Genomic DNA, 26,651 nt, shown 5'->3' on the forward strand with positions numbered 1-26,651 from the left:
TTTTTTATACCACTTAAGATGAATTTCTGGCCATTCCAGCATTCTCCTGCAAGGTATTTGTTTTACTGAGGCCCACTCCCGCTAACATGTGTGTTCAATCCTGCCTGCTCCCCCACTGCACATATTTCTCTGCACATAGGAATGCACAGACTATTGCACCCTAGTGTCTGTATATTTCTACATGCAGTGTGTGAAGAGCAATGCTCTTGCACCCTAGTGTATGTACATTCGCATGTCTGACCTAGTGTCTGTACAGCAGGCAACCGTTACCATGGAGTTATGCATGTAAATACCGCCGGCTGGTCATTGGGAGGAACAGACAACAGGACAGCATGACTCTGCCGGGTGAGAACACTGGAGGGTGAAAGTTGCTTGGATAAAGTCTGAGCTTAGACTGCAGGTTGCTCTCCTGCCTGTATGGAAGTTCTGTAGAATATAAGGTCAGGGTAGAACATTTATCAATACCATCAGCAGCCAATAACTTCAGCAGCTGCAGCTCCAGTAGATTGGAGAGTCGGAGGCTACTTCTCATAATATTACAGGACTGGCAATCACAAGGGGGGGGGGGGGGGGATGGCCCGCAAGACAGGTCAAGCTAGCAGAGTTTCAACAAAATGGCTTAAGGGGTCTTTTCTGAAATGAACATAAACCCCTAAGGACATGCTGAAAGGGGGAGTTTCTCTTCTCGCTTCTCGGCCTTTTGGCTAAGATCAAGTGTAGTATCTGTTCTTATCAGTGGTTTAGTCTTTGCCATTGATGTAGGATGGATGCTGCATTGAGGAGTTCCAGGGCTGGTGCCACGTATCCAGCTCAACGGCTGCCCTGATATGACTAGAGATGAGCGAATTTACAGTAAATTCGATTCGTCACGAACTTCTCGGCTCGGCAGTTGATGACTTATCCTGCATAAATTAGTTCAGCTTTCAGGTGGTCCCGTGGGCTGTAAAAGGTGTATACAGTCCTAGGAGACTCTTTCCTAGGACGGTATCCACCTTGTCCAGCCCACCGGAGCACCTGAAAGCTGAACTAATTTATGCAGGATAAGTCATCAACTGCCGAGCCGAGAAGTTCGTGACAAATCTAATTTACTGTAAATTCGCTCATCTCTAGATATGACCTGTGTCCTCGGGGTCTCGCCATGAGGTTGGGGGGTGTAGAGCCGAGGTGAGTGGTGACCCTGAGGTGCCGAAACTCACTGGGTGTTAAAGCTCACTGAGTGAACGCACTACACCATACTCCACCTTTGGGACTCACCCTTGGTATCCCGACCTTCTGTCTAGGATCAGGGACATTTTTATAGATCCAGCCGGATGAATGTTATTATTTTTGTTTGTCACTGTGCCACGTGTCTTTATTTGTACACAGGATTGTCAGGATGCGGTAGCCCTTCTGGGTGTCATTCCTGGCGGTCTGGGGAGGTGTGTGTGGCCGTCAGGTCCTCACCTCCCTGCAACCCCTGGGCATCTTGACTTAGGTCTAGATGCCATCAGTATACGGCTCCTCAGCTGATACCTTGGTTAACGTCTAGGTTGAAGCCAGGAGAATTTTGGGGACCTTTAGTAGCTTCGGCGAAAAGGGGCATCGAACCTGGATCCTTGCAGGTGCCTTTTGGCCCGGAGGGGAAGGGTAGGTTTGTTGGGGGGCCTCTCTCCTGTTGGAGAAGGGCTTAGCAATAGACCGCATCCTTTGTGTAAGTTTTTTTAGTCTGACACATTTGCACTTTTTCTTGCACTTTGGGTGATAGAGAGGACTTTCCTCGGCTCTTAAAAAACACACTCGAAGGGGGGAGTTCTCCACATATATATCCCTTAGAGACATTGGTCTTTTTTACCAAGGAAACATTTGCCTCTAGGAGTCACCAAGGAACGTTTGTCTTGATCTCTCAAACAGGGTCCCAAATCCTTGAGATTCACATAGGGGAAGAATTTTTTTCTCCTAGGAATTTCGGTACTATATCCTTTGATAATTTGCCCAAATGGCCTTTCGCTCCTTCTTGTTAAGTAGGATGACATCCAAGCCTTACTGGTACCTGATGTTGACCCTGCCATTCTGTCACTGGACCTCAGTCCATAAGGATGTGGTCAACTACACATTAAAGGGGCACTCCGGTGAATTTTTTTTTTTTAAATCAACTGGTGCCAGAACAGATTTGTAAATAAGTTCTATTAAAAAATCTTGATCCTTTCAGTACTTATCAGCTGCTGTATGCTCCAGAGAAAGTTAATTTCTTTTTAAAGTTCTTTTCTGTCTGACCACAGTGCTCTCTGCTGACACCTCTTCTGTCTCAGGAACTGTCAAGATATGTTTGCTGTGGGGATTTACTCCTACTCTGGACAGAGGTGTCATCAGAGAGCACTGTGGTCAGACAGAAAAGAACTTTAAAAAGAAAAGAACTTCCTATGTAGTATACAGCAGCTGATAAGAACTGGAAGGATGAAGATTTTTTAATAGAAGTAATTTACAAATCTGTTTAAAGTTCTAGCTCCAGTTGATTTAAAAAAAAAAAAAAAAAAAACAACAATGTTTTTCACCGGACTACCACTTTAAAAAATGTTTACTTAGGCTGAACAAGAGAGCACTCTCCCAGAAAATAAAAATCTTACTTTCATGAAAACTAGTGGAATTTTTTTTTTTCAAATCAACTGGTGCCAGAAAGTTAAACAGACTTGTAAATTACTATTATTACAAATCTTAACCCTTCCAGTACTTATCAGCTGCTATATGCTCCACAGGAAGTTCTTTTCTTTTTGAATATTGTTATGATTCGGCAGGCTGGAGGTGGATCCTCTGTGTCAGAGAGGGATTGGCGTGGACCGTACCGGTGGACCGGTTCTAAGTATTCACCAGAGCCCGCCGCAAAGCGGGATGGTCTTGCTGCGGCGTTAGCAACCAGGTCGTATCCACCGGTAACGGCTCAACCTCTCTGACTGCTGAGACAGGCGCGGTACAAAGGGACAAGGCAAGAGCAAGGTCGGACGTAGCAGAAGGTCAGGGCAGGCAGCAAGGGTCGTAGTCAGGGGCAACAGCAGAAGTTCTGGAACACAGGCTTGGGACATACACTAAACGCTTTCTCTGGCACAAGGCAACAAGATACGGCAAGGCAGTGAAGGGGAAGTGAGGTTATATGAGCAGGGAGCAGGTGGAAGCTAATTAGACTGATTGGGCCAGGCACCAATCATTGGTGAACTGGCCCTTTAAATCTTAGAGAGCTGGCGCACGTGCGCCCTAGAGAGCGGGGCTGCGCGCGCCAGAACGTGACAGCCGGGAACCGGGACAGGTAAGTGGCTTGGGATGCGATTCGCGAGCGGGCGCGATTCATCAGCGGGTCTGACCGGGGCGCTGCAGAGAGGAGAACGCCGCGAGCGCTCCGGGGAGGAGCAGGGACCCGGAGCGCTCGGCGTAACAAATATCCTTTCTGCCTGACCATAGTGCTCTCTGCTGACACCTCTGTCCATTTTAGGAACTGTCAAGAGCAGGATAGGTTTGCTATTGGGATTTGCTCCTACTTTGGACAGTTCCTAAAATGGACAATGGTGTCAGCAGAGAGCACTGTGGTTAGACAGAAAAAAATTAAAAAAGAAAAGAATTTCCTCTGTAGTATACAGCAGCTGATAAGTACTAGAAGGGGGTTAAGATTTTTTAATAGCAGTAGTTTACAAATCTGTTTAACTTTCTGGCACCAGTTGATAAAAAAAAAAATATATATATATATATAGTTTTCCACCAGAGGTGTTCAGCCTTTTTTTAAATTCTTTATTTCAGATTTTTTGCATATAAAATATATAACAATTTTCAATTACACAATTCACGGGAGGGTATCATTTTAACATCATATCCAGAAATTTTTTTTTTTTAAAGTACAACTTTCATTAACCGATATTATTTCATCAATAATCTTAATTGTTGCACTACCTTATCTTATGTACTACTCCCAATACCTTATAGCCACTATCTACCCTTTCCTTATCAATTTGTACCCCTTGCTTTTTCCTATTTCCTTTACATCATAAACTTAATTTTTTTGCCTGGGGCCTACACTCTCTCCGAAAAACCCAAGCTCTACTTTTTTCTCTCCATCCTTCTCCCCTCCTCTCCACATCCTATCCTTCTCTCTTATATTTTTATTTTTCTTACATTTTCTTCTTTATTTTTGTACCCTTCCAATAATTTAATTACATAATTATCAAATTAGGAATGAAAGAATACCAACTACCAACCCATCTTTGATCGGGATTATCAGTAGGGAAGTGAGAAGAGAAAAAAAATGCCATACACTCGCCACACTATCACATCCATACTTGTCCTAAACAAAATATCCATGTTCATATTTATTTAACTTGGGGTTTTGTCTCTATTGCTTGGTGGTCCTTATCCTATTTGCATCTCCCAGACTTGCCAATCACAGACTGTACCTGTTGGAGTTCAAGTCTCTGAATAACTATTCCCTGGCCCTCTTTAGATGGTATTTAACCCATCCAAGACCGCCCTTGGTGTGAGGAGATTTTGTCTCTCTCCAAAAAATGTTGATCCTTCCAGTACTTATTAGCTGCTATATAAAACAGAGACATTTGTGAATTTTTTTTCTGTCTGACAACAGTGCTCTCTGCTGACACCCCTGTCCGTGTCAGGAACTGTCCAGATTAGTAGCATATCCCCATAGAAAACCTCTCCTGCTCTGGACAGTTCCTAACATGGACAGAGGTGTCAGTAGAGAGCAGTGTGGTCAGACTGGAAAGAACTTCACTGAAGTATATCTGTAGTATAAAAGCAGCTTATAAGTACTAGAAGGGTTTAAATGGAAGTGATTTACAAATCTGTTTAACTTTGTTGCACCAGTTGATTTGAAATAATTTTTCTTCCACTGGAGTCCCCCTTTAATCATTAGAATTATTTACCTTTATCCTCACCGCCCCTCCCCCCCCCCCCCCCACCAGCCCACACCACCACCTCCCCAAGCAGTGCTAAGAAGAGAAAGGGAGGATCTTGATACACTGCTCAAAAAAATAAAGTGAACACTAAGATAACACATCCTAGATCTGAATGAATGAACTAATCGTATGAAATACTTTCGTCTTTACATAGTTGAATGTGACAACAAAATCACACAAAAATTATCAATGGAAATCAAATCTATAAACCCATGGAGGTCTGAATATGGAGTCACACTCAAAATCACAGTGGAAAACCCCACTACAGGCTGATCCAACTTTATGAAATGTCCTGAACCCCTTAAGGACGCAAGGTTTTTGGTTTTTGAACTTTCGTTTTTTCCTCCTCACCTTTTAAAAATCATAACCCTTTCAATTTTGCATCTAAAAATCCATATGATGACCAATTCTACTTTGCAGTGACATCAGTCATTTTACCGAAAAATCAGTGAAATGGAAAAAAAAATCATTGTGCGAAGAAATTGAAGAAGAAATGCCATTTTGTAACTTTTGGGGGCTTCCGTTTCTACGCAGTACATTTTTCTGTAAAAATGACACCTTCACTTTATTCTGTAGGTTCATACAATTAAAATGATATCCTACTTATATAGGTTTGATTCTGTCGTACTTCTGGAAAAAATCATAACTATATGCACAGAAATGTATACGTTTAAAATTGTCATCTTCTGACCCCTATAACTTTTTTATTTTTCCGTCGCGCTATTAGCCCCGACTTCAGATACATGCCGGGACCAACCCGATATGATGCGGGGTCACCGCGTGACCCCGCGTTATATCGCGGGAGCCGGCCAAGGACGTAAATATACGTCCTTGGTCGGTAAGGGGTTAAAACAAGTCAAAATGAGGCTCAGTAGTGTGTGGCCTCCACATGCCCATATGACCTCCCTACAATGCCTGTGCATGCTCCTGATGAGGTGACGGATGTCCTCCCAGACCTGGACTAAAGCATCCGCCAACTCCTGGACAGTCTGTGGTGCAACTGGTGCAATAGGGCGCCAGTGGCAAATTTACCAATCTTGGTGTTCTCTGGCAAAGGCCAAACGTCCTGCATGGTGTTGGGCTGTAAGCACAACTCCCACCTGTGGATGTCAGGCCCTCATACCACCCCCATGGAGTTGGTTTCTGAATGTTTGAGTGGACACATGCATATTTGTGGCCTGCTGGAGGTCATTTTGTAGGGCTCTGGCAGTGCTCCTACTTTCACAAAGGCAGAGGTAGCGGTCCTACTGCTGGGTTGTTGCCCTCCTACGGCCACCTCCACATCTCCTGATGTACTGGCCTGTCTCCTGGTAGCGCCTTCATGCTCTGGACACTATGCTGACAGACACAGCAAACCTTATTGCCACAGCTCGCATTGATGTGCTATTCTGGATGAGCAGCACTACCTGAGCCAATTGTGTGGGTTGTAGACTCCGTCTTATGCTACCACTAGAGTGAAAGCACCGCCAGCATTCAAAAGTGACCAAAACATCAGCCAGGAAGCATAGGAAGTGGTCTGTGGTCACCACCTGAAGAACCACTCCTTGATTGGGGGTGTCTTGCTAATTGCCTATAATTTCCACCTGTTGTCTGTTCCATTTGCACAACAGCATGTGAAATTGATTGTCAATCAGTGTTGCTTCCTGAGTGGACAGTGGGATTTCACAGAAGTGACATTGACTTGGAGTTACATTGTGTTGTTTAAAGGGCATCTGCAGCGTGATTAACACTCATCCCCTATCCACATGCCCCAGCGTGATTAACACTCATCCCCTATCCACATGCCGCAGGCCCTGTAGTCGCCCGTAATCAGACTCGGAGCGAACATGCTCCGGGGACTGATTACAAACGGGGTGCCGCGTGCATGATCGCGGGCGTCCCCAGCTGCGGGACTCCTGCGATCAGGCATCTTATCCCCTATCCTTTTGATAGGGGATAAGATGTGTAAGCACCGGAGATCCCCTTTAAGGCCACAGCATGGAGCATTTCATGTTTTGTATGCTCAGCTACGTGGGTATCCTGCTAAATTTCAGGACTACCTAAGAATGTCTCCTAGGACCTTTTATCATCATCTTCTGGATCTGGTAATTATCCTCAGGTAAATTTTGATATATTTTTTTTATGCAAATTCTGTTCAATGTGTATGTTTATTCCCATTTTGAATCTGTATTGTAGAGAAAATGTGCCTATACAGCTGTTTCTAAAGTGCAATAAAGGTTGTATGGCCATGCAGATTCTGAAAATTAACCCCTAAAAGCATGTTCAAAGTGCAATGAAAACCCATGTAAAATATTACCCTCCCATGTAGCATATAGGCATAAATTGGACCTTTACACCCTTCTATGTATTGAGGTTTATTATTCTCTGCAAACAATCTCTTTTCCCTTTTTTCTTTTTCCCCAAGACCCCTGTTCTCCTACATTCCATAAATGTTCCCCATGATGTTTGTTTTTGATGTTATCCATTAAAATACATAATTTTTTTTCCTGATAGTTCTAGTCTCTGTGGTGCAATTGGTTAGCACATTCAGTTGAAAAGCCTGAAAGGTGGGTGGTTCAAATCCACCCAGAGACAATAGTATCATGTACAAATTGATACAGTATTGAACTGATCAAATGCAATGCGAGGGGCATTTATCAAAACCTGTCCTGAGAAAAAGTTGGTGAGTTGCCCATGGCAACCAATCAGATTGCTTCTTTCATTTTTTAAACACTTTTTCAAAACTGAAAGTAGTGATCTGATAACTTGCTATCGTCAACTCAGCAACTTATGCTTTACACATGTGTACATTAATTTTCAAAAATTTGGTATTGTCGCAGCTGTAGCAGCACCCAGAAAAATTGCGGCAGCATAAAAAGTGCAGCACCAGAGGCCAGAAAAATTAAGAACAAGCGCATATCTAAAAGTCCAGAAGACTCTATGATGCAGGACGGTGAAAATCACAGAGAAATCCTTTTCAAAATAAAATTTTTCATCAAATCAAGATGAAACCAGTGGCCAGAAAATTGCAGCAGCAGAAAAAGTGCAGCACCAGAGGCCAGAAAAATTAGGCATGTACACATGGCTGAAAAATAAGAACAAGCGCATATCCAAGAGTCCAGAAGACTCTATAATGCAGGATGGAGAAACAGACAAAGAAATTATTTTCTAAATAACATTTTTCATCAAAAAAAGAAACAGAGTTCATCCCTCTCTGTATTTTACTTTAGAAAATTTTAGTTAAAAAATCACACGCAACAAGCGTTCCTTTGTGTAATGGTTAGTACTCTTGGAAATTCAAGTTTAAATTATCATAAAGTCCAGAAGACTCTATAATGCAGGACGGAGGTGCGGTGTGACTCTCTGCTTTGAGGCAAGTCAACCCCAAGATGGCATGACACTGCCGTATCCGGGATGTGGAATAGCACCTGGGGAGCTGGGGGGGTGCCGGTGATGTGGAGCAAGACGCAGCAGTGGAAGAGCAGTGGAAGAGGACTCGGCGGTTATGGAAGAGGATGGAGTAGGAGGAGTAGAGGAGGTGGCAGCAGGCCTGCCTGCAAGTCGTGGCGGTGTCACCAACTCCTCTGCAGAGCCATGCATTCCATGCTTGGCAGCCGTCACCAGGTTTACCCAATGCGCAGTGTAGGTGATATACCTGTCCTGACCATGCTTTGCAGACCAGGTATCAGTGGTCAGATGGACCCTTGCCCCTACACTGTGTGCCAAACATGCCATAATTTCCTTTTGCACAATGGAGTAAAGGTTGGGGATTGCCTTTTGTGCAAAAAAATTTCGGCCGGGTACCTTCCACTGCGGTGTCCCAATGGCTACAAATTTTTTTAAAGGCCTTAGACTCCACCAGCTTGTATGGTAAAAGCTGGCGGGCTAGCAGTTCCGACAAGCCAGCTGTCAGACGCCGGGCTAGGGGTTGACTTTGAGACATTGTCTTCTTGCGCTCAAACATCTCCTTGACAGACACCTGACTGTGGGCAGATGAGCAGGAACTGCTCAAGGCGAGAGACGGAGAGGCGGATGGTTGAGAGGGGGCAAGGAGGGCAGCAGTGGTTGGCCTGGCTGAAGATGCTGGACCAGGAGGAGGATGGCGGCTTTGACTTTGTGTGCTGCTTGTACTGACGTGTTGATCCCATAGGCGTTTGTGATGTGACATCATGTGCCTTCGCAAAGCAGTTGTGCCTAGGTGGGTGTTGGACTTCCCACAACTCAGTTTCTTCTGGCACAGGTTGCAAATGGCCTCGCTGTTGTCAGAGGCAGACACACAAAAAAAAATGCCACACTGCTGAGCTCTGCGATGACAGCATTCTGGTGGTGGCAACAGCATGCGTTGATTGGCGTCCCGTCTGGCTGACCCCGGGTGCCGATGCATGCTGTCTGACTGTGCCACTAGCTCCTTGTGACAACCGCCCCCTGCTTCCAACTCATCTCCTCCTCCTCTCTGTCTCCCCATCTGAACTTTCCCCCTCTTCTTCTCTTCTAGCGGGCACTTACGTGGCATCCACGGACACATCGTCATCATCAACACCTTAACCGCTATCTGACACCTCAAGAAAGGAAGCAGCAGCGGGTACAACATCATAATCACACCGTACATCCATGTGTGTAATGCTGCCTGACTTATCCCTGTTAACTACATCCTCTGGCAATAATGGCTGCGCATCACTCATGTCTTCAAACTGATGTCTAAATAACTCCTCTGACGGATCAAGTAAAGCTGCTGTGGTGCTAGTATTGGTGGTGGCGGCAGGCGGGCAAGTGGTAGCATGAGAGGTGCCGAAGCTAAGCTAGAGGAGGAGAGGGATGGTGCGTCAAGGTTCCGAGCGGAAGCTGTAGTAGATTGGGTGTCTTGTGATAGCCAGTCAACTAAGTCCTCAGAACTTTGGGGGTTCAGGGTACGTGGCCTCTGAACACTGTCCATTCTAGGGCCAAAGGGAATCCCAGCACCACGACGGCCCCTGCGGGGTAGCCTTCCTCTGCCTGTCATTTTTTTGGTTAAATTTGCACAAGTGTCACACCAAATGTGATTTGCACTAGGCTGACACAATTTGCCCTGCAGGCAAAAAAAATGGTAACTTTGACGTGAACTGACAGTGACGACTGGTTTTATTTAACAGCCAAAAAAGGTATTTTTTTTATTTTATGTGCACAACTGTCACACCTTATGTGATTTGCACTATGGTGACACAATTTGCCCTGCAGGCAAAAAATCTGGCAACTGTGACGTGAACTGACAGTGACGACTGGTTTTATTTAACAGCCAAAAAAGGTATTTTGTTTTTTAATTTGCACAACTGTCACACCTAATGTGATTTGCACTAGGGTGACACAATTTGCCCTGCAGGCAAAAGAACTGGCAACTGTGACGTGAACTGACAGTGACGACTGGTTTTATTTAACAGCCAAAAAAGGTATTTTTTTATTTTATGTGCACAACTGTCACACCTAATGTGATTTGCACTATGGTGACACAATTTGCCCTGCAGGCAAAAAATCTGGCAACTGTGACGTGAACTGACAGTGACGACTGGTTTTATTTAACAGCCAAAAAAGGTATTTTGTTTTTTAATTTGCACAACTGTCACACCTAATGTGATTTGCACTAGGGTGACACAATTTGCCCTGCAGGCAAAAGAACTGGCAACTGTGACGTGAACTGACAGTGACGACTGGTTTTATTTAACAGCCAAAAAAGGTATTTTTTTAAAAAAAATTGCACAACTGTCACACCAAATGTGATTTGCACTAGGGTGACACAATTTGCCCTGCCGGCAAAAAAACTGGTAACTTTGACGTGAACTGACAGTGACGATTGGTTTTATTTAACAGCCAAAAAAAGGTATTTTTTTCTTTTAATTTGCACAACTGTCTCACTTAATGTGATTTGCACTAGGGTGACACAATTTGCCCTGCAGGCAAAAAAGCTGGTAACTCTGACGTGAACTGACAGTGACGACTGCTTTTTTTTAACAGCCAAAAAAGGTTTTTTTTTTTATTTGCACAACTGTCACACCTAATGTGATTTGCACTAGTGTGACAATTAGAGATGAGCGAATCAAAGTTGACGAACCCGAATTTGTTTCGAATTTCATGAAAAATTCGATTTGCAACGAATGCGAATATCGCCGTGATTCGATTGCGCAAATCGCTTCATTAAACTCCATTTGATAGCGTTCCGGGCTATAGGAGACCTAAGATGGCGGATCCACATGTGAGTACATGGGGCAGGGGATTATGGGAGGGAGGGAAACAGCGGCGGGAATGAAGGTAGGCGGGCTGACCCTGAATCACATGTGAGATGCAGCCTATCAGTGTTCACTGACCCTTGTGATGTCACAGCCCCTATAATCGGCGGCCATCTTGCCTCTCTTCATTTCATCTATGCACTCAGATGGAGAGGACGGGACTGCGTGTGTGTGAATAGCTCATACCACAGCGTTACACTGCAACTGCTAGTCACAATTTAGGGTTAAATCACTGGATTTTTTTATTTTTTTGGGTGGTGGTGCTGCACTGTTTGGTCCTGCTGCTGTTCAGAAATACGTGATTGTTCAGTGGACTGTAGTGCATTTGTACCATTTTGTACCTGTTAATCTGTCAAGGGGCTACATACTGTGCAAGTCCAAACAATAGTATTCACCAGCTGTTTTTTTTCTTTAATATAGTTTTTTCTGCGTATAGTTACGCATATATAACTGCCCTCATCAGTGCATACCGCATAGGTACATCCAAGTATTGTACCATTTAGTACCTGTTGAGCTGTCAAGGTGCTCCATACCGTCAAAGTCCAAACAATAGTATCCACCGGCTGGTGTTTTGCAAAAATACTGATTTTTTTCTGCGTATAGTTAGGCATATTACTGCCCTCATCAGTGCATACCGCATAGGTACATCCAAGTATTGTACCATTTAGTACCTGTTAAGCTGTCAAGGTGCTCCATACCGTCAAAGTCCAAACAATAGGATTCACCGGCTGGTGTTTTACAAAAATACAAAGTTTTTTCTGCGTATAGTTATGCTTATTACTGCCCTCATCAGTGCAGACCGCATAGGTACATCCAAGTACTGTACCATTTAGTACCTGTTAAGTTGTCAAGGTGCTCCATACCGTCAAAGTCCAAACAATAGCATTCACCAGCTGGTGTTTTACAAAAATACAGATTTTTTTCTGCTAATAGTTAGGCATATTACTGCCCTCAACAGTGCATACCGCATAGGTACATCCAAGTATTGTACTATTTAGTACCTGTTAAGCTGTCAAGGTGCTCCATACCGTCAAAGTCCAAACAATAGTATCCACCGGCTGGTGTTTTACAAAAATACTGATTTTTTTTCTGCGTATAGTTAGGCATATTACTGCCCTCATCAGTGCAGACCGCATAGGTACATCCAAGTATTGTACCATCTAGTACCTGTTAAGTTGTCAAGGTGCTCCATACTGTCAAAGTCCAAACAATAGCATTCACCAGCTGGTGTTTTACAAAAATACAGATTTTTTTCTGCTAATAGTTAGGCATATTACTGCCCTCAACAGTGCATAACGCATAGGTACATCCAAGTATTGTTCCATTTAGTACCTGTTAAGCTGTCAAGGTGCTCCATACCGTCAAAGTCCAAACAATAGTATCCACCGGCTGGTGTTTTACAAAAATACAAAGTTTTTTCTATGTATAGTTACACTTCTTACTGCCCTCATCAGTGCAGACCGCATAGGTACATCCAAGTATTGTACCATTTAGTACCTGTTAAGTTGTCAAGGTGCTCCATACCGTCAAAATCCAAACAATAGCATTCACCGGCTGGTGTTTTACAAACATACAGATTTTTCTCTGCGTATAGTTAGGCATATTACTGCCCTCATCAGTGCATACCGCATAGGTACATCCAAGTATTGTACCATTTAGTACCTATTAAGCTGTCAAGGTGCTCCATACCGTCAAAGTCCAAACAATAGCATTCACCGGCTGGTGTTTTACAAAAATACAGATTTTTTTCTGCATATAGTTAGGCATATTACTGCCCTCATCAGTGCATACCGCATAGGTACATCCAAGTATTGAACCATTTAGTACCTGTTAAGTTGTCAAGGTGCTCCATACCGTCAAAGTCCAAACAATAGTATCCACCGGCTGGTGTTTTACAAAAATACAGATTTTTTTCTGCTAATAGTTAGGCATTTTATTGCCCTCATCAGTGCATACCGCATAGGTACATCCAAGTATTGTACCATTTAGTACCTGTTAAGTTGTCAAGGTGCTCCATATCGTCAAAGTCCAAACAATAGCATTAACCGGCTGGTGTTTTACAAAAATGCTGATTTTTCTCTGCATATAGTTAGGCATATTACTGCCCTCATCAGTGCATACCGCATAGGTACCTCCAAGTATTGTACCATTTAGTACCTGTTAAGCTGTCAAGGTGCTCCATACCGTCAAAGTCCAAACAATAGTATCCACCGGCTGGTGTTTTACAAAAATACAGATTTTTTTCTGCTAATAGTTAGGCATATTAGTGCCCTCATCAGTGCATACCGCATAGGTACATCCAAGTATTGTACCATTTACTACCTGTTAATCTCTCAAGGTGCTCCATACCGTCAAAGTCCAAACAATAGTATCCACCGGCTGGTGTTTTACAAAAATACAGAGTTTTTTCTGCGTATAATTACGCATATTACTGCCCTCATCAGTGCATACCGCATAGGTACATCCAAGTATTGTACCATCTAGTACCTGTTAAGCTGTCAAGGTGCTCAATACTGTCAAAGTCCAAACAAGAGCATTCACCGGCTGGTGTTTTACAAAAATACAGAGTTTTTTCTGCGTATAATTACGCATATTACTGCCCTCATCAGTGCATACCGCATAGGTACATCCAAGTATTGTACCATTTAGTACCTGTTAAGCTGTCAAGGTGCTCAATACTGTCAATGTCCAAACAAGAGCATTCACCGGCTGGTGTTTTACAAAAATACAGAGTTTTTTCTGCATATAGTCACGCTTATTACTGCCCTCATCAGTGCAGACCGCATAGGTACATCCAAGTATTGTACCATCTAGTACCTGTTAATCTGTCAAGGGCCTTCATACTGTGAAAGGACAGCCGTAAGTAATCACCTGCTGCTGTTCTAGACAAATACTGTTTAAAGAGTAGTGTAGCGTATTGTAATACCCTCATAAACGCACTAAGAATGTCAGGCAGAGAAGTGCCAGGACGCGCACAGAGGAGTGGCAGAGGCCTAAATACTTCCGGCAGAGTTGGCCGCAGACTTGGGGCGAGTGGCAGCAGGAGTCGCAGCGAGAGGCCTGAGCTCCCGTTATCAGCCAGCGGTCGTGTCTCCACCAGCAACCTATCTGCCGTCGTCGATTGGTTAACACGCTCATCCACATCGTCACAAGTGACATCTGACACCCCCAGTCAACAGTCGGTGGGTTCCTCAGACACAACCCTCAGTTGGCATGGCCCGGGAGCAGTCCCTGTCCTCCCATTGCCTTTGTCCTGTGCTGTTCCCTCTCCTAGAGAAGTATCTGATGCTGTGGGTTCAACTCCCCTATTTACTGAGGACGATCTAATAGAGGACAGTCAGCAGCTACTGGACAGCCAAGAAGGGGAGGAGACATGCACCGCTTGCTCCGCTAGGCGGCCAAGCAGTGATGCGGAGAGTGACGTGGAAGGCGGTGTTGCAAGTGTTCAGGGACCTGAAGCAGACACTGTTGGGGAACCTGAGGAAGACATCAGTGACGTGCACACAACTGTTGATGATAATGAAGCCGATCGCAATTGGGAGCCGGGTGCAAAAGGGGCTTCATCATCATCAGGAGAAGAGAGTTGCAGGTTGCCCTTGAGGCAGTAAGGCGATAGCACGGTTGGCAATCAGCGTGGTGGCAGGAGTGGAAATTCAGGCGCCAAACGTGCCTGGGGGAGACCACCTGCTTCGCGGCAGCCTACCTTTCTGGGAGATAGTGGAACAGGGTTTCCTGGAGACGGCGCCAGTAGCAGTCAATTAGTGCGGACTGCGGGTGGGAAAATCAGCTACTCGGCGGTGTGGAAGTTTTTCATAAGGCATCCGAAGAAGGTTCACGTAGCCACATGCAAGATCTGTCGGCAGAAGGTGAAGCATGGCCAGGGTCCCAATGTCGGCACCACGGCCCTACGTCAACACATGCTTCGCCACCATCAAGCAGCCTGGGAGAACCGTGGCTCCGATGTAGTGGTCCAGCCTGCTGCATCACCCAGTGGCCATCCTCTCCCTCCTTCATCCAGCCAAGGCTCCACCACCTCAGCCGAAGGGAGCTGTGTGTCAAACCCTCCTTCTGTCGTTCCTGCTTCTCCCGCTTTTAGTCAGCCATTCCGCCAACAATCCATCGGCGAAGCCATGTCCAAGAGACAACAGTATGCACCCACTCATCCAACGGCGCAGAAGTTGAATGTGCTCCTGTCCAAGTTGCTGGTGTTGCAGTCCTCTCTTTTCAAGTGGTGGACTCTGCACCTTTCAGAGAATTGATGGCTTGTGTCGAGCCAAGGCAGAGAGTCCCAAGCCGTCATTTCTTTGCGAAGAAGGCAGTACCAGCTCTGCATAGGTTTGTACAAGAGAAGGTGAGCCAGTCCTTGAGCCTGTCCGTGTGTTCAAAAGTGCACGGCAGCGCCGACTTGTGGAGCTGTAAATTCGGGCAGGGACAATACTTGTCTTTTACGGCCCACTGGGTAAATGTGGTTCCTGCACAGCCACAACAGCATCATGGACAGGTCACACCGCTTCCTCCTCCATGCTCTCGCTCTCAGGCAGTTGGTCCTGTTACAGCGTGCGACGCCGCCTCCTCATCCTCCACCGTGTCCTCGGCCTACACTGCACGTCCAAATCTCGGTGGCCCTTCATCGTACCATGTGTGTAGGGCACGGTGGTGTCAAGCTGTTCTTCATATGGTTTGCCTTGGCGAACGGAGTCACACAGGGGAGGAACTGCTAAAGTTCATTTGTAAAGAAATCCGAGTATGGCTTACTCCACGAAATCTGGAAATGGGAACCATGGTGACCGACTACGGGAAGAACATCGTGTCCGCGCTGCGACAAGGAAGTGTGAAACATGTGCCCTGCAAGGCACACGTGTTGAATCTGGTTGTCAAGCACTTCCTCAAGTCTTCACCCCATTTGCAAAACATCCTGAAAATGGCAAGGAAACTGTGCATGCACTTCAGCCACTCGTACACCGCCAAGCACACATTCCTTGAGCTGCAGCGTCAGAACGGTATCCCATAACATAGTCTTATTTGTGACGTTACCACACGTTGGAATTCCACCCTCCATATGTTGGACAGTCTATACGAACAAAGAAAAGCCATCACCGATTTCTTGATGATCCAAGCAGATAGGAGTACTCCCCTGTGTAACTTCAATGTGAACCAGTGGCAGCTCATACGTGACACCTGCCTTTTGCTGAGGCCCTTTGAGAAAGCCACAATATTTGTGAGTCACCTGGATTATGCCATGAACAACGTAATTCCACTCCTACATTTCCTACAACAAATGATTGAAACCATGGCTGATCACGGCAATGGAGACATTGCGCCTACATCTCAAGGCTACATGAGCTCTTTGGGGGCTGAACTGGAGGAGGAGGATGATGGGCAGAGTGGAGCACAGTTTAGGTTGGATAAGATGGCCGGTGTTTCTAGTCTTCGGACAGGAGAGGAGGAGCAGCCAGAGGAGCTGGAGGGTTATGAGGAAGTTGAGACAGAGGACCAGACCCAGACACCGTGGCAGTATGTAGTGGAGATGGAGGCAGGTAGTCCCTCCGAGTCACTGGTGCAAATGGCACGATGCATGCTCATTTGCTTGCGTAGTGACCCCCGAATTGTCAAAATTCATCAGTGGGATGACTTCTGGATCTCCACCTTATTAGACCCTCGCTACCGTCCCAAAATGGGGGCCTTTTTTACACCCACTGAGAGGGAGGACAAACTGACCTACTACAGAGAGATTCTAAGTAGATTCTATCGGCCACATGGTCCATCCACTCGCAGGTCTGACTCGGGGGGCCCTCTGCGCTCACCTTCCACTGCCATGGCTGCTGGGGAGGGGAGGGGTGGCAGGAGCAGTACCAGCTCAATCAGCAGCAGCCTGAGTCTACAGTTGCTGATGAGTAGCTTTCTTCACCCGCATAGTGAAGCAACTCATCAGCAGCAGGTAGACATGGAGCAGGACCTGAACCAGCAGGTGGTGGCATACCTTGACATGGCCATGCCAACAACAATTGAAGATCCGTTGGACTTCTGGGCAGCCAAACTTGATTTATGGCCACAACTAGCAGAATTTGCCCTGGAAAAGCTGTCCTGCCCGGCCAGTAGTGTGCCATCAGAGCGGGTGTTTAGTGCGGCCGGGGCCATAGTCACGAACTCGTCTGTCCACTAAAAATATGGAGAGACTGATGTTTGTGAAGATGAATCAGGGATGGATCAGCCAGGATTTCCAGCCACCAATGCCAGATGCCTCAGAGTAGATTGACCATGCTGCTACATCAACATTTCTGTTACGCCGAGCGCTCCGGGTCCCTGCTCCTCCCAGGAGCGCTCGCGGCGTTCATCTCTGTGCAGCGCCCCGGTCAGATACGCTGACCGGGAGCGCTGCACTGGTGTTACCGGCGGGGATGCGATCAGCGTAGCGGGACGCGCCCGCCCGCGGGTCGCATCCCCATCTCCTCACCTGCCCCGTCATCTGGCTGTTCAGTCCCGGCGCACGCGGCCCCGCTCTCTAGGGCGCGCGCGCGCCGGCTCTCTGAGATTTAAAGGGCCAGTGCACCATTGATTGGTGACTGGCCCAATCAGTACCTGCACCTGCGCCTTTTGTATAAAAACCCACTTCCCCTTCCTTTCCTTGCCGGATCTTGTTGCCTTGTGCCCTGTGAAAGTGTTTAGTGTGTTCCCGAGCCTGTGTATCCAGACATTCTGCTGTTGCCCCTGACTAGGACTCTTGCTGCCTGCCCTGACCTTCTGCTACGTCCGACCTTGCTCTTGCCTTGTCCTTGTACACCACGCCTGCCTCAGCTGTCAGCTGGGGTTCAGTCGCTATCGGGTGGAACGACCTGGGGGTTACCTGCCGCTGCAAGTCCATCCCCCTTTGCGGTGGGCTCTGGTGAAAACCAGTAACCCCTTAGACTCCGTTCCCCTGGTACGGCCCACGCCATCACCCCACTGACACAGAGGATCCACCACCAGTGTCCTCGCTGCATACCAGTCTGGATCCTGACAGTAGATCCAGCCATGGATCCCGCTGAGGTCCCGCTGCCTAGTGTCGCTGACCTAACCACGGTGGCCGCCCAGCAATCCCAGCAGATCGCGCAACAAGGACAGCAGCTGACTCAACTGACCGTCATGCTGCAAGAATGTTTGCCACAGTTTCAGCAATCATCTCCTCCGCCAGCTTCTGCATCTCCTCCGCAGAGAGTGGCTGCTCCCAGCCTCCGCCTGTCTCTACCGGACAAGTTTGATGGGGACTCTAAACAGTGCCGTGGATTCCTGTCCCAGTGTTCCCTACACTTGGAGATGATGTCGGACCAATTCCCCACTGAATAGTCTAAGGTGGCTTTCGTGGTCAGTCTCCTGTCTGGAAAGGCCTTGTCATGGGCCACACCGCTCTGGGACGGCAACGATCCTGCCACTACTACAATCCAGTCGTTCTTCTCTGAAGTTCGTAGTATCTTTGAGGAGCCAGCCCGGGTCTCCTCAGCCGAGACTGCTTTGCTGAACCTCGTCCAAGGGAGTTCTTCCGTAGGCGAATACGCCATCCAGTTTCGTACCCTCGCCTCAGAGCTATCCTGGAACAATGAGGCCCTCTGCGCGACCTTCAAGAAAGGCTTATCCAGTAACATCAAAGATGTCCTGGCCGCACGAGAAATTCCTGCAAATCTGTCTGAACTTATCCATTTGGCCACCCGCATCGACATGCGTTTCTCTGAAAGACGCCAGGAACTTCAACAGGAAAAGGATCTTGTTCGCACCAGGCGATTTCTCTCCCCGGCTCTCTTCCAAAGTCCTTTGCAATCTGTTCCTGTGCCTTCCGCCGAGGAGGCTATGCAAGTGGATCGGTCCCGCCTGACCCTACAAGAGAGGACTCGCCGCCGTAACGAGAATCTGTGCCTGTACTGTGCTAGTACCGAACACTTCCTAAAAGACTGTCCTATCCGCCCTCCGCATCAGGAGAGACGCACTCCGTTACCTCACAAAGGTGAGACGACTCTTTGTGTGAATTCTGCTTCTCCACGTCTCACTGTGCCTGTGCGGATTTCTCCTTCCACCAACTCCTCCTTCTCAGCTGTGGCCTTCTTGGACTCTGGTTCTGCAGGAAATTTTATTTTGGCCTCTTTTGTTAATAGGTTCAGCATCCCAGTGACCAGTCTCATCAAACCGCTCTATATTTCTTCTGTCAACGGAGAAAAGTTGGACTACACTGTGCGCTACCGCACAGAACCCCTGCTTATGAGCATTGGACTGCATCATGAAAAGATTGAATTTCTTGTTCTGCCCAACTGCACCTCTGAAGTTCTTCTAGGCCTGCCATGGCTCCAACGTCATGCTCCTACCCTCGACTGGACCACCGGGGAGATCAAAAGTTGGGGTCCTTCTTGTCTCAAACGATACCTCACATCTGCTTCCACTTGTCAAACCCCTGTGGCTCCACCTATACCGGGTCTTCCCAAGGCCTACCAGGACTTTTCTGATGTTTTCTGCAAAAAACAAGCAGAGATCTTACCACCTCATAGGCCTTATGACTGTCCCATTTACCTCCTTCCTGGTACCACTCCACCCCGGGGCAAGATTTACCCTCTGTCTGCCCCAGAGACTCAAGCCATGTCCGAGTATATCCAGGAGAACCTAAAGAGAGGTTTTATTCGGAAGTCCTCATCCCCTGCTGGAACGGGGTTTTTCTTTGTCTCTAAAAAGGATGGATCCTTACGACCATGCATTGACTACTGCGGTTTAAATAAAATCACCATCAAAAACCACTATCCCCTGCCTTTGATCTCTGAACTCTTTGACCGTCTTCGTGGCGCAAATATATTTACTAAATTGGACTTAAAAGGCGCATATAATCTTATTCGCATCAGGAAAGTTGATGAGTGGAAGACCGCGTTCAATACTAGAGATGGACATTTCGAATATCTAGTTATGCCCTTTGGGCTCTGCAACGCCCCTGCAGTCTTTCAGGACTTCGTTAATGAGATATTTCGGGACTTATTATATACCTGTGTTGTGGTTTATGTTGACAACATCTTGATTTTCTCCTCTAACTTGGAGGAACACTGTCGTCATGTCCGTCTAGTGCTCCAAAGACTTTGTGAAAACCATCTGTATGCTAAAATTGAAAAATGTCTCTTTGAATGCAACAGTCTTCCTTTCCTAGGTTACCTAGTCTCTGGCCAAGGGCTTCAAATGGATCCAGATAAACTGTCAGCGGTTTTGGATTGGCCACACCCTTCTGGACTCCGTGCTATCCAACGCTTTCTGGGATTTGCCAACTATTACCGACAGTTTATTCCCCATTTCTCCACCATTGTAGCCCCTATTGTGGCCCTGACCAGGAAGAATGCTAATCCTAAGTCATGGCCTCCTCAAGCTGATGAGGCCTTCAATCATCTCAAAACTGCCTTCGCTTCTGCACCAGTGCTGTCCAGACCTGATCCATCAAAACCTTTCTACCTGGAAGTGGACGCCTCCTCAGTCGGAGCCGGAGCTGTACTTCTTGAAAAAAACTCTACCGGACGCAACATTACTTGTGGTTTCTTCTCTAAAACTTTCTCTCCGGCAGAAAAGAATTACTCCATTGGAGATCGTGAACTTCTGGCCATCAAGTTAGCACTCGAAGAGTGGAGGGATCTATTGGAAGGTTCCAAACACCCCATAGTCATTTAAACTGACCACAAGAATCTCTTGTACCTCCGGTCTGCTCAGCATCTGAATCCAGGCTAGATGGTCGTTATGTTTTGCCCGCTTTAACTTCAAGATACACTTCCGTCCCGCAGACAAAAATGTCAGAGTTGACGCCCTCTCTCGTTCCTCTGATGCCACCGAATCTGAAGCCCCTCTGTAGCATATCGCACCGCCTGAGTGCCTGGTCTCCTCTGCTCCAGCCTCACTGGGTCAAACCCCCCCTGGAAAGACTTTTGTTCCTCCACGCCTTCGCCTCAAGATTCTCAAATGGGGGCATTCCTCTCACCTAGCTGGCCATGCTGGCATTAAAAAGTCCATCCAGCTCATTTCCCATTGGTTGTATTGGTGGCCTACACTTGAGGGTGACGTTACTGATTTCGTTCAGGCCTGTACCATTTGTGCCCAGGATAAAACCCCTCGCCAGAAGCCTGCTGGACTCCTCCTTCCTTTGCCTGTCCCTGAGCAACCATGGTCCCAAATTGCCATGGATTTCATTACTGATATGCCCGTATCCCATGGCAACACCGTCATCTGGGGTGTCGTCGATCGTTTTTCTAAAATGGCACACTTCATTCCGCTTCCAGATCTTCCTTCTGCGCCACAGTTGGCGCAGCAATTTTTTCTGCATATTTTTCGCCTTCACGGGCTTCCCACGCCCATCGTCTCGGATAGAGGCGTTCAATTTGTGTCAAAATTTTGGAGAGCTCTCTGTAACCAATTAAAAATCAAATTAAATTTCTCGTCCTCCTATCACCCCCAATCCAATGGACAAGTAGAGAGAGTAAACCAGATTCTTGGTGACTACCTGCGACATTTTGTCTCCTTCCGCCAAGACGATTGGGTCGACCTTCTGCCCTGGGCTGAATTCTCGTACAATTTCAAAAATTCGGAGTCCTCTGCCAAATCCCCATTCTTTGTGTGTATGGCTGTCACCCTCTGCCCCCCCCTCCCCATTCCCACTTCTTCTGGACTTCATGCTGTAGATGAAGTAACCCGGGATTTCTCTGTTATCTGGAAGGAGACTCAAAAGTCGCTCCTACTGGCCTCGTCTCGTATGATGAGACATGCAGATAAGAAGAGAAGAACTCCTCCTGACTTCGCTCCTGGGGACAAAGTTTACTCTCTGCCAAATATATCCGGTTTCATGTTCCTAGCTACAAGCTGGATCCACGTTACCTTGGACCATTTAAAGTCAAGAGTCAAATCAATTCTGTCTCCTACAAGCTTCTTCTTCCTCCTTCTCTTCGTATTCCTAACTCCTTTCATGTTTCCCTTCTCAAACCTCTCGTTCTTAACCGCTTTTCCCCCAAGGTCACTGCTCCTGCTCCTGTCTCTGGCTCCTCTGATGTCTTCACGGTAAAGGAAATCCTCGCCTCCAAGGTAGTCAGAGGTTTAAAAAAAATTCTCTTCGACTGGTAGAATTGTGGCCCCCGAAGAGAGGTCTTGGGAGCCCGAGGACAATATCCTCGACAAGGGACTTATCAATAGGTTCCTGGGCTCCAAAAAGAGGGGGAGACCAAAGGGGGGGGGGTACTGTTACACCGAGCGCTCCGGCTCCCTGCTTCCCCCCGGAGCGCTCGCGGCGTTCATCTCTGTGCAGCGCCCCGGTCAGATCCGCTGACCGGGAGCACTGCACTGGTGTCACCGGCGGGGATGCGATCCGCGTAGTGGGACGCGCCCGCTCGCGGGTCGCATCCCAATCTCCTCACCTGCCCCGTCCTCTGGCTGTTCAGTCCCGGCGCGCGCGGCCCCGCTCTCTAGGGTGCGCGCCCACCGGGTCTGTGAGATTTAAAGGGCCAGTGCACCACTGATTGGTGCCTGGCCCAATCAGTGCCTGCACCTGCGCCTTTTGTATAAAAACCCACTTCCCCTTCCAACTCCAGGCTGTGTCATTCAGGCAATATATGGGTTACTGATGCCGCTGTTGGGCCAGGGTCTGGGAATTTAAAATTTTCTCATAGGTAGCACCCGCTATCCAAAATCTTTGGTCTAAATTTCTTAATTCATCTTTTAATCTTAGGGATTGTGAAGGCCTAGTGCCTACTCATGCTCCTGGCAACTCCGGGCTGTGCCATTCATCCACTTTATGGTTTCCTCATGCTGCCAACACCTCCATGCTGTGTCATTCAGCCACTATATGGTCTCCTCATGCTGCCAACATGTCTGCACTGTGTCATTCAGTCACTATATGGTCTCCTGACACTGATGCCACCACCAGGCTCTGTCATTGTGCTGCTGTGCGGCAGTGATTCTAAAAGCGATGCCGGTAATCTGCATGTCATTCTGAATAACAGTATTATATCACTACCCCAGCACACTCCATATGCGTTTTAGAACACAGCAAAGTGTTCTATACCCCTATTGAGGCTGTATGTAGGCTAGAAATAGCCTTTTTAATATAGATTTGCCGCGAAAAATTTGGATCGAAACTAACTTTATCGGAAAATTTGCCGAATCGGCCGAATCGAATTTTTTAAAAGTTCGCTCATCTCTAGTGACAATGAGCAAAAAAGCTTGCCAGCGGAGTTCCCCTTTTAAGCAGTGGTCCCCAACCAGGTGCCTCCAGCTGTTGCAAAACACGCGGACTGATATCTTTCAGCCCTTTGAATACTGTAGTAGTTAGTTGCTTGAAGGAACTTAAGTTTTATTCTGGAGTACCCCTTTTAACCAGCGGTTCGCTCCCAACCAGGGTGCCTCCAGCTGTGGCAAGACACATGGACTGATATCTTTCAGCCCTAAAAAGGGCTTTTTTGGGTGCTGTTCTTAAAGCAGATGTTACACTAGTGCTTTAGAAGTAAACTGGACCCTGAATACACCACCTAGCAGCAACCTAGCTATCGCTTTCCCTATACAGCAGGAGCAGCTTCTCTAACCCTCCACTTCCTAAGCCTGCAGCATGCCGAATGAAGGTAAAATGGCGTCCGTGCAGGAGGTAGGAGGGTCTGGAATGGAGGGACTGCTGCTGATTGGCTGCAATGTGTCTGCTGACTCTGACTTACAGGGTCAAAGTTTACTGCAATGTTAAAGTATAGGGGGCGGATCGAACTTCACATATGTTCGCCCGGCGATGCGAACGCGAACATGCTAAATTCGCCGGGAACTGTTCGCGGGCGAACAATTCGCAACATCTCTACTGTTGAGCACTTGAGAGTTAATTTTGCAGGTTCCACCAACTACCTGTATCACATGGCACAGCATATAATTAAAATCACCGGAGAGAAAATTATGTTGTCACAGGGGCCTGACGAAGCAACGAAGGGAGCGATACGGCTGTGGCCCCCGTAACATCTCAGGCTCCCCGTCCTTCTGTCGCCTGACCGCGATGTCACAGACCTGATCCCTTGGAACTGGTGAGCTGCTCCGCAATTTCTTTTTCTTATGAGAGTACAATGTTTATTTTTTACTCCTTAGATTCCTTGCTAGTGGCAAGTCTTATGCCTCATTGCATTTTCAATTCCGCATGGGCATATCCACGGTCTCCAAAATTGTGCCTCACACCTGTGAGACCCTCTGGAAAGTGTTGCAGCCGAGGTATATGCCCCAGCGAAAGAAAGCACCTGGCTCCAATCTGCTGAAGTATTCCTAAGAAATGCAAACTTTCCTAATTGCATAGGCGCCCTAGATGGGAAACATATAAGGATTCCCAAACCTGCCCACAGTGGGTCCTTGTATTATAACTACAAGCATTTTTTCTCAATGATTCTAATGGCTATATCTGACGCCAACTACAAATTCCTGGCCGTAGATAACTGCATATGGCCAAAATAATGACTCCCGGATCTTTAAAGAATCAAACCTTGGAAAAGCATTATATTCCTGGCTCTGATGGACCTCCTCTTTCTCGTGTTTTAGTTGCAGATGGTGCATTTCAAATGCACCAAAATTTGATGAAGCCCTTTGCAGTTCAAGGTTTAACCCCTTAAGGACTCATGACGTTCTCATACGTCTTCATTTCAGAGTCCTTAAGGACTCATGACGTATGAGAACGTCATGAGCTTTCCTGGCCCGCCGCAGCCAGCTGGAGCGGAGCCGGTGCCCGATGCCTGCTGAAATAGTTCAGCAGGCATCGGGGCATATCGCCCAGGGGGGTCATGATGATCAGCAGATCGTTGTACAATTCAGCCCAGCGATCTGCGGCGGGTTCCGGGTCAATCGGGTCTCCAGTGACCCGGTGACCCGGAATTACTGGCTGATCGGGGCCGTCTCTGACGGCCCCGAACAGCCATAGCCAGCAGGGGTGAGGTGGCACTGGGCATGCTGGGAGCTGTAGTTATGCAACAGCAGGAGGCAGACCACCACAACTCCCAGCATTCCCTTATGGGCATGCTGGGACTTATTGTTTTGCAACAGCTGGAGGCACATTTTTTCTATGGAAAAGTGTACCATCAGCTGTTGTATAACTACAACTCCCAACTTGCACAATCAGCTAAAGTGCATGCTGGGATGGTGCATCTGCTGGTTGCATAACTACAACTCCCAGCATGCCCATTGGCTTTCGGTGACTGCTGAGACTTGTAGTTTTGTAACAGCTGAAGGTACACTGGTTGTGAAACACAGAGTTTTTTTTACTTAACTCAATGTTTCCCGACCGGTGTGCCTCCAGCTGTTGCAAACTACAACTCTCAGCATGCACCGTACATGCTGGGAGTTGTAGTTTTGCAACATCTGGAGGCACACTGGTTGTGAAACACTGAGTTAAGTAGCAAACCAGTGTGTCTCCAGCTGTTGCATGACTACAATCCCCAGCATCGCCAGCCAAAGTAGTATGCCTCCAGCTGTTGCAAAACTACAACTCCCAGCATGCACTGATAGACCGTACATGCTGGGAGTTGTAGTTTTGCAACAGCTGGATGTCCCCCCCCCCCCCCCAATGTGAACGTACAGGGTACACTCACATGGGCGGATGTTTACAGTAAGTATCCGACTGTAAGTTTGAGCTGCGGCAAATTTTCTGCCGCAGCTCAAACTGCCAGCGAGAAACTACTGTGAACCCCCGCCCGTGTGACTGTACCCTAAAAACACTACACTACACTAACACAAAATAAAAGAAAAAGTAAAAAACACTACATATACACATACCCCTACACAGCCCCCCTCCCCAATAAAAATGAAAAACATCTGGTACGCCATTGTTTCCAAAACGGAGCCTCCAGCTGTTGCAAAACAACTACTCCCAGTATTGCCAGACAGCCACTGACTGTCCAGGCATGCTGGGAGTTTTACAACAGCTGGAGGCACCCTGTTTGGGAATCACTGGCGTAGAATACCCCTATGTCCACCCCTATGCAAGTCCCTAATTTAGGCCTCAAATGCGTATGGTGCTTTTTCGCTTTGGAGCCCTGTCGTATTTCAAGGCAACAGTTTAGGGTCACATATGGGGTATCGCCATACTCGGGGGAAATTGTGTTACAAATTTTGGGGGGTATTTTCTGCTATTACCCTTTTCAAAAATGTTAAATTTTTGGGAAACCAAGCATTTTAGGTAAAAAAAAAAATTTTTAGCAAAATTATTTTTTTTTTTTACATATGCAAAAGACGTGAATCACCTGTGGGGTATTAAGGTTCACTTTACTTTACCCCTTTGTTACGCCGAGCGCTCCGGGTCCCCGCTCCTCCCCGGAGCGCTCGCTACATCCTCGCTACTGCAGCGCCCCGGTCAGATCCACTGACCGGGTGCGCTGCGATACCGCCTCCAGCCGGGATGCGATTCGCGATGCGGGTGGCGCCCGCTCGCGATGCGCACCCCGGCTCCCGTACCTGACTCGCTCTCCGTCGGTCCTGTCCCGGCGCGCGCGGCCCCGCTCCCTAG

The 26,651-nt window shown here is 47.3% G+C and overlaps 1 protein-coding gene and 1 non-coding gene across 2 annotated transcripts in view; one reads left to right on the top strand and one right to left on the bottom strand.

The window, feature by feature from the left end:
• Positions 1 to 26,651, bottom strand: part of LOC130277407 (uncharacterized) — a 119,057-nt gene that overhangs the window by 50,523 nt on the left and 41,883 nt on the right. The gene's annotated exons all lie outside the window — the stretch shown is intronic.
• On the top strand, positions 685 to 878 carry LOC130278227 (U2 spliceosomal RNA). The gene has a single exon (XR_008845885.1). It is a non-coding gene; the product is annotated as a U2 spliceosomal RNA (small nuclear RNA).

Source organism: Hyla sarda, chromosome 6 (assembly GCF_029499605.1).
Source record: "Hyla sarda isolate aHylSar1 chromosome 6, aHylSar1.hap1, whole genome shotgun sequence".
Classification (NCBI taxonomy): Eukaryota; Metazoa; Chordata; class Amphibia; order Anura; family Hylidae; genus Hyla; species Hyla sarda.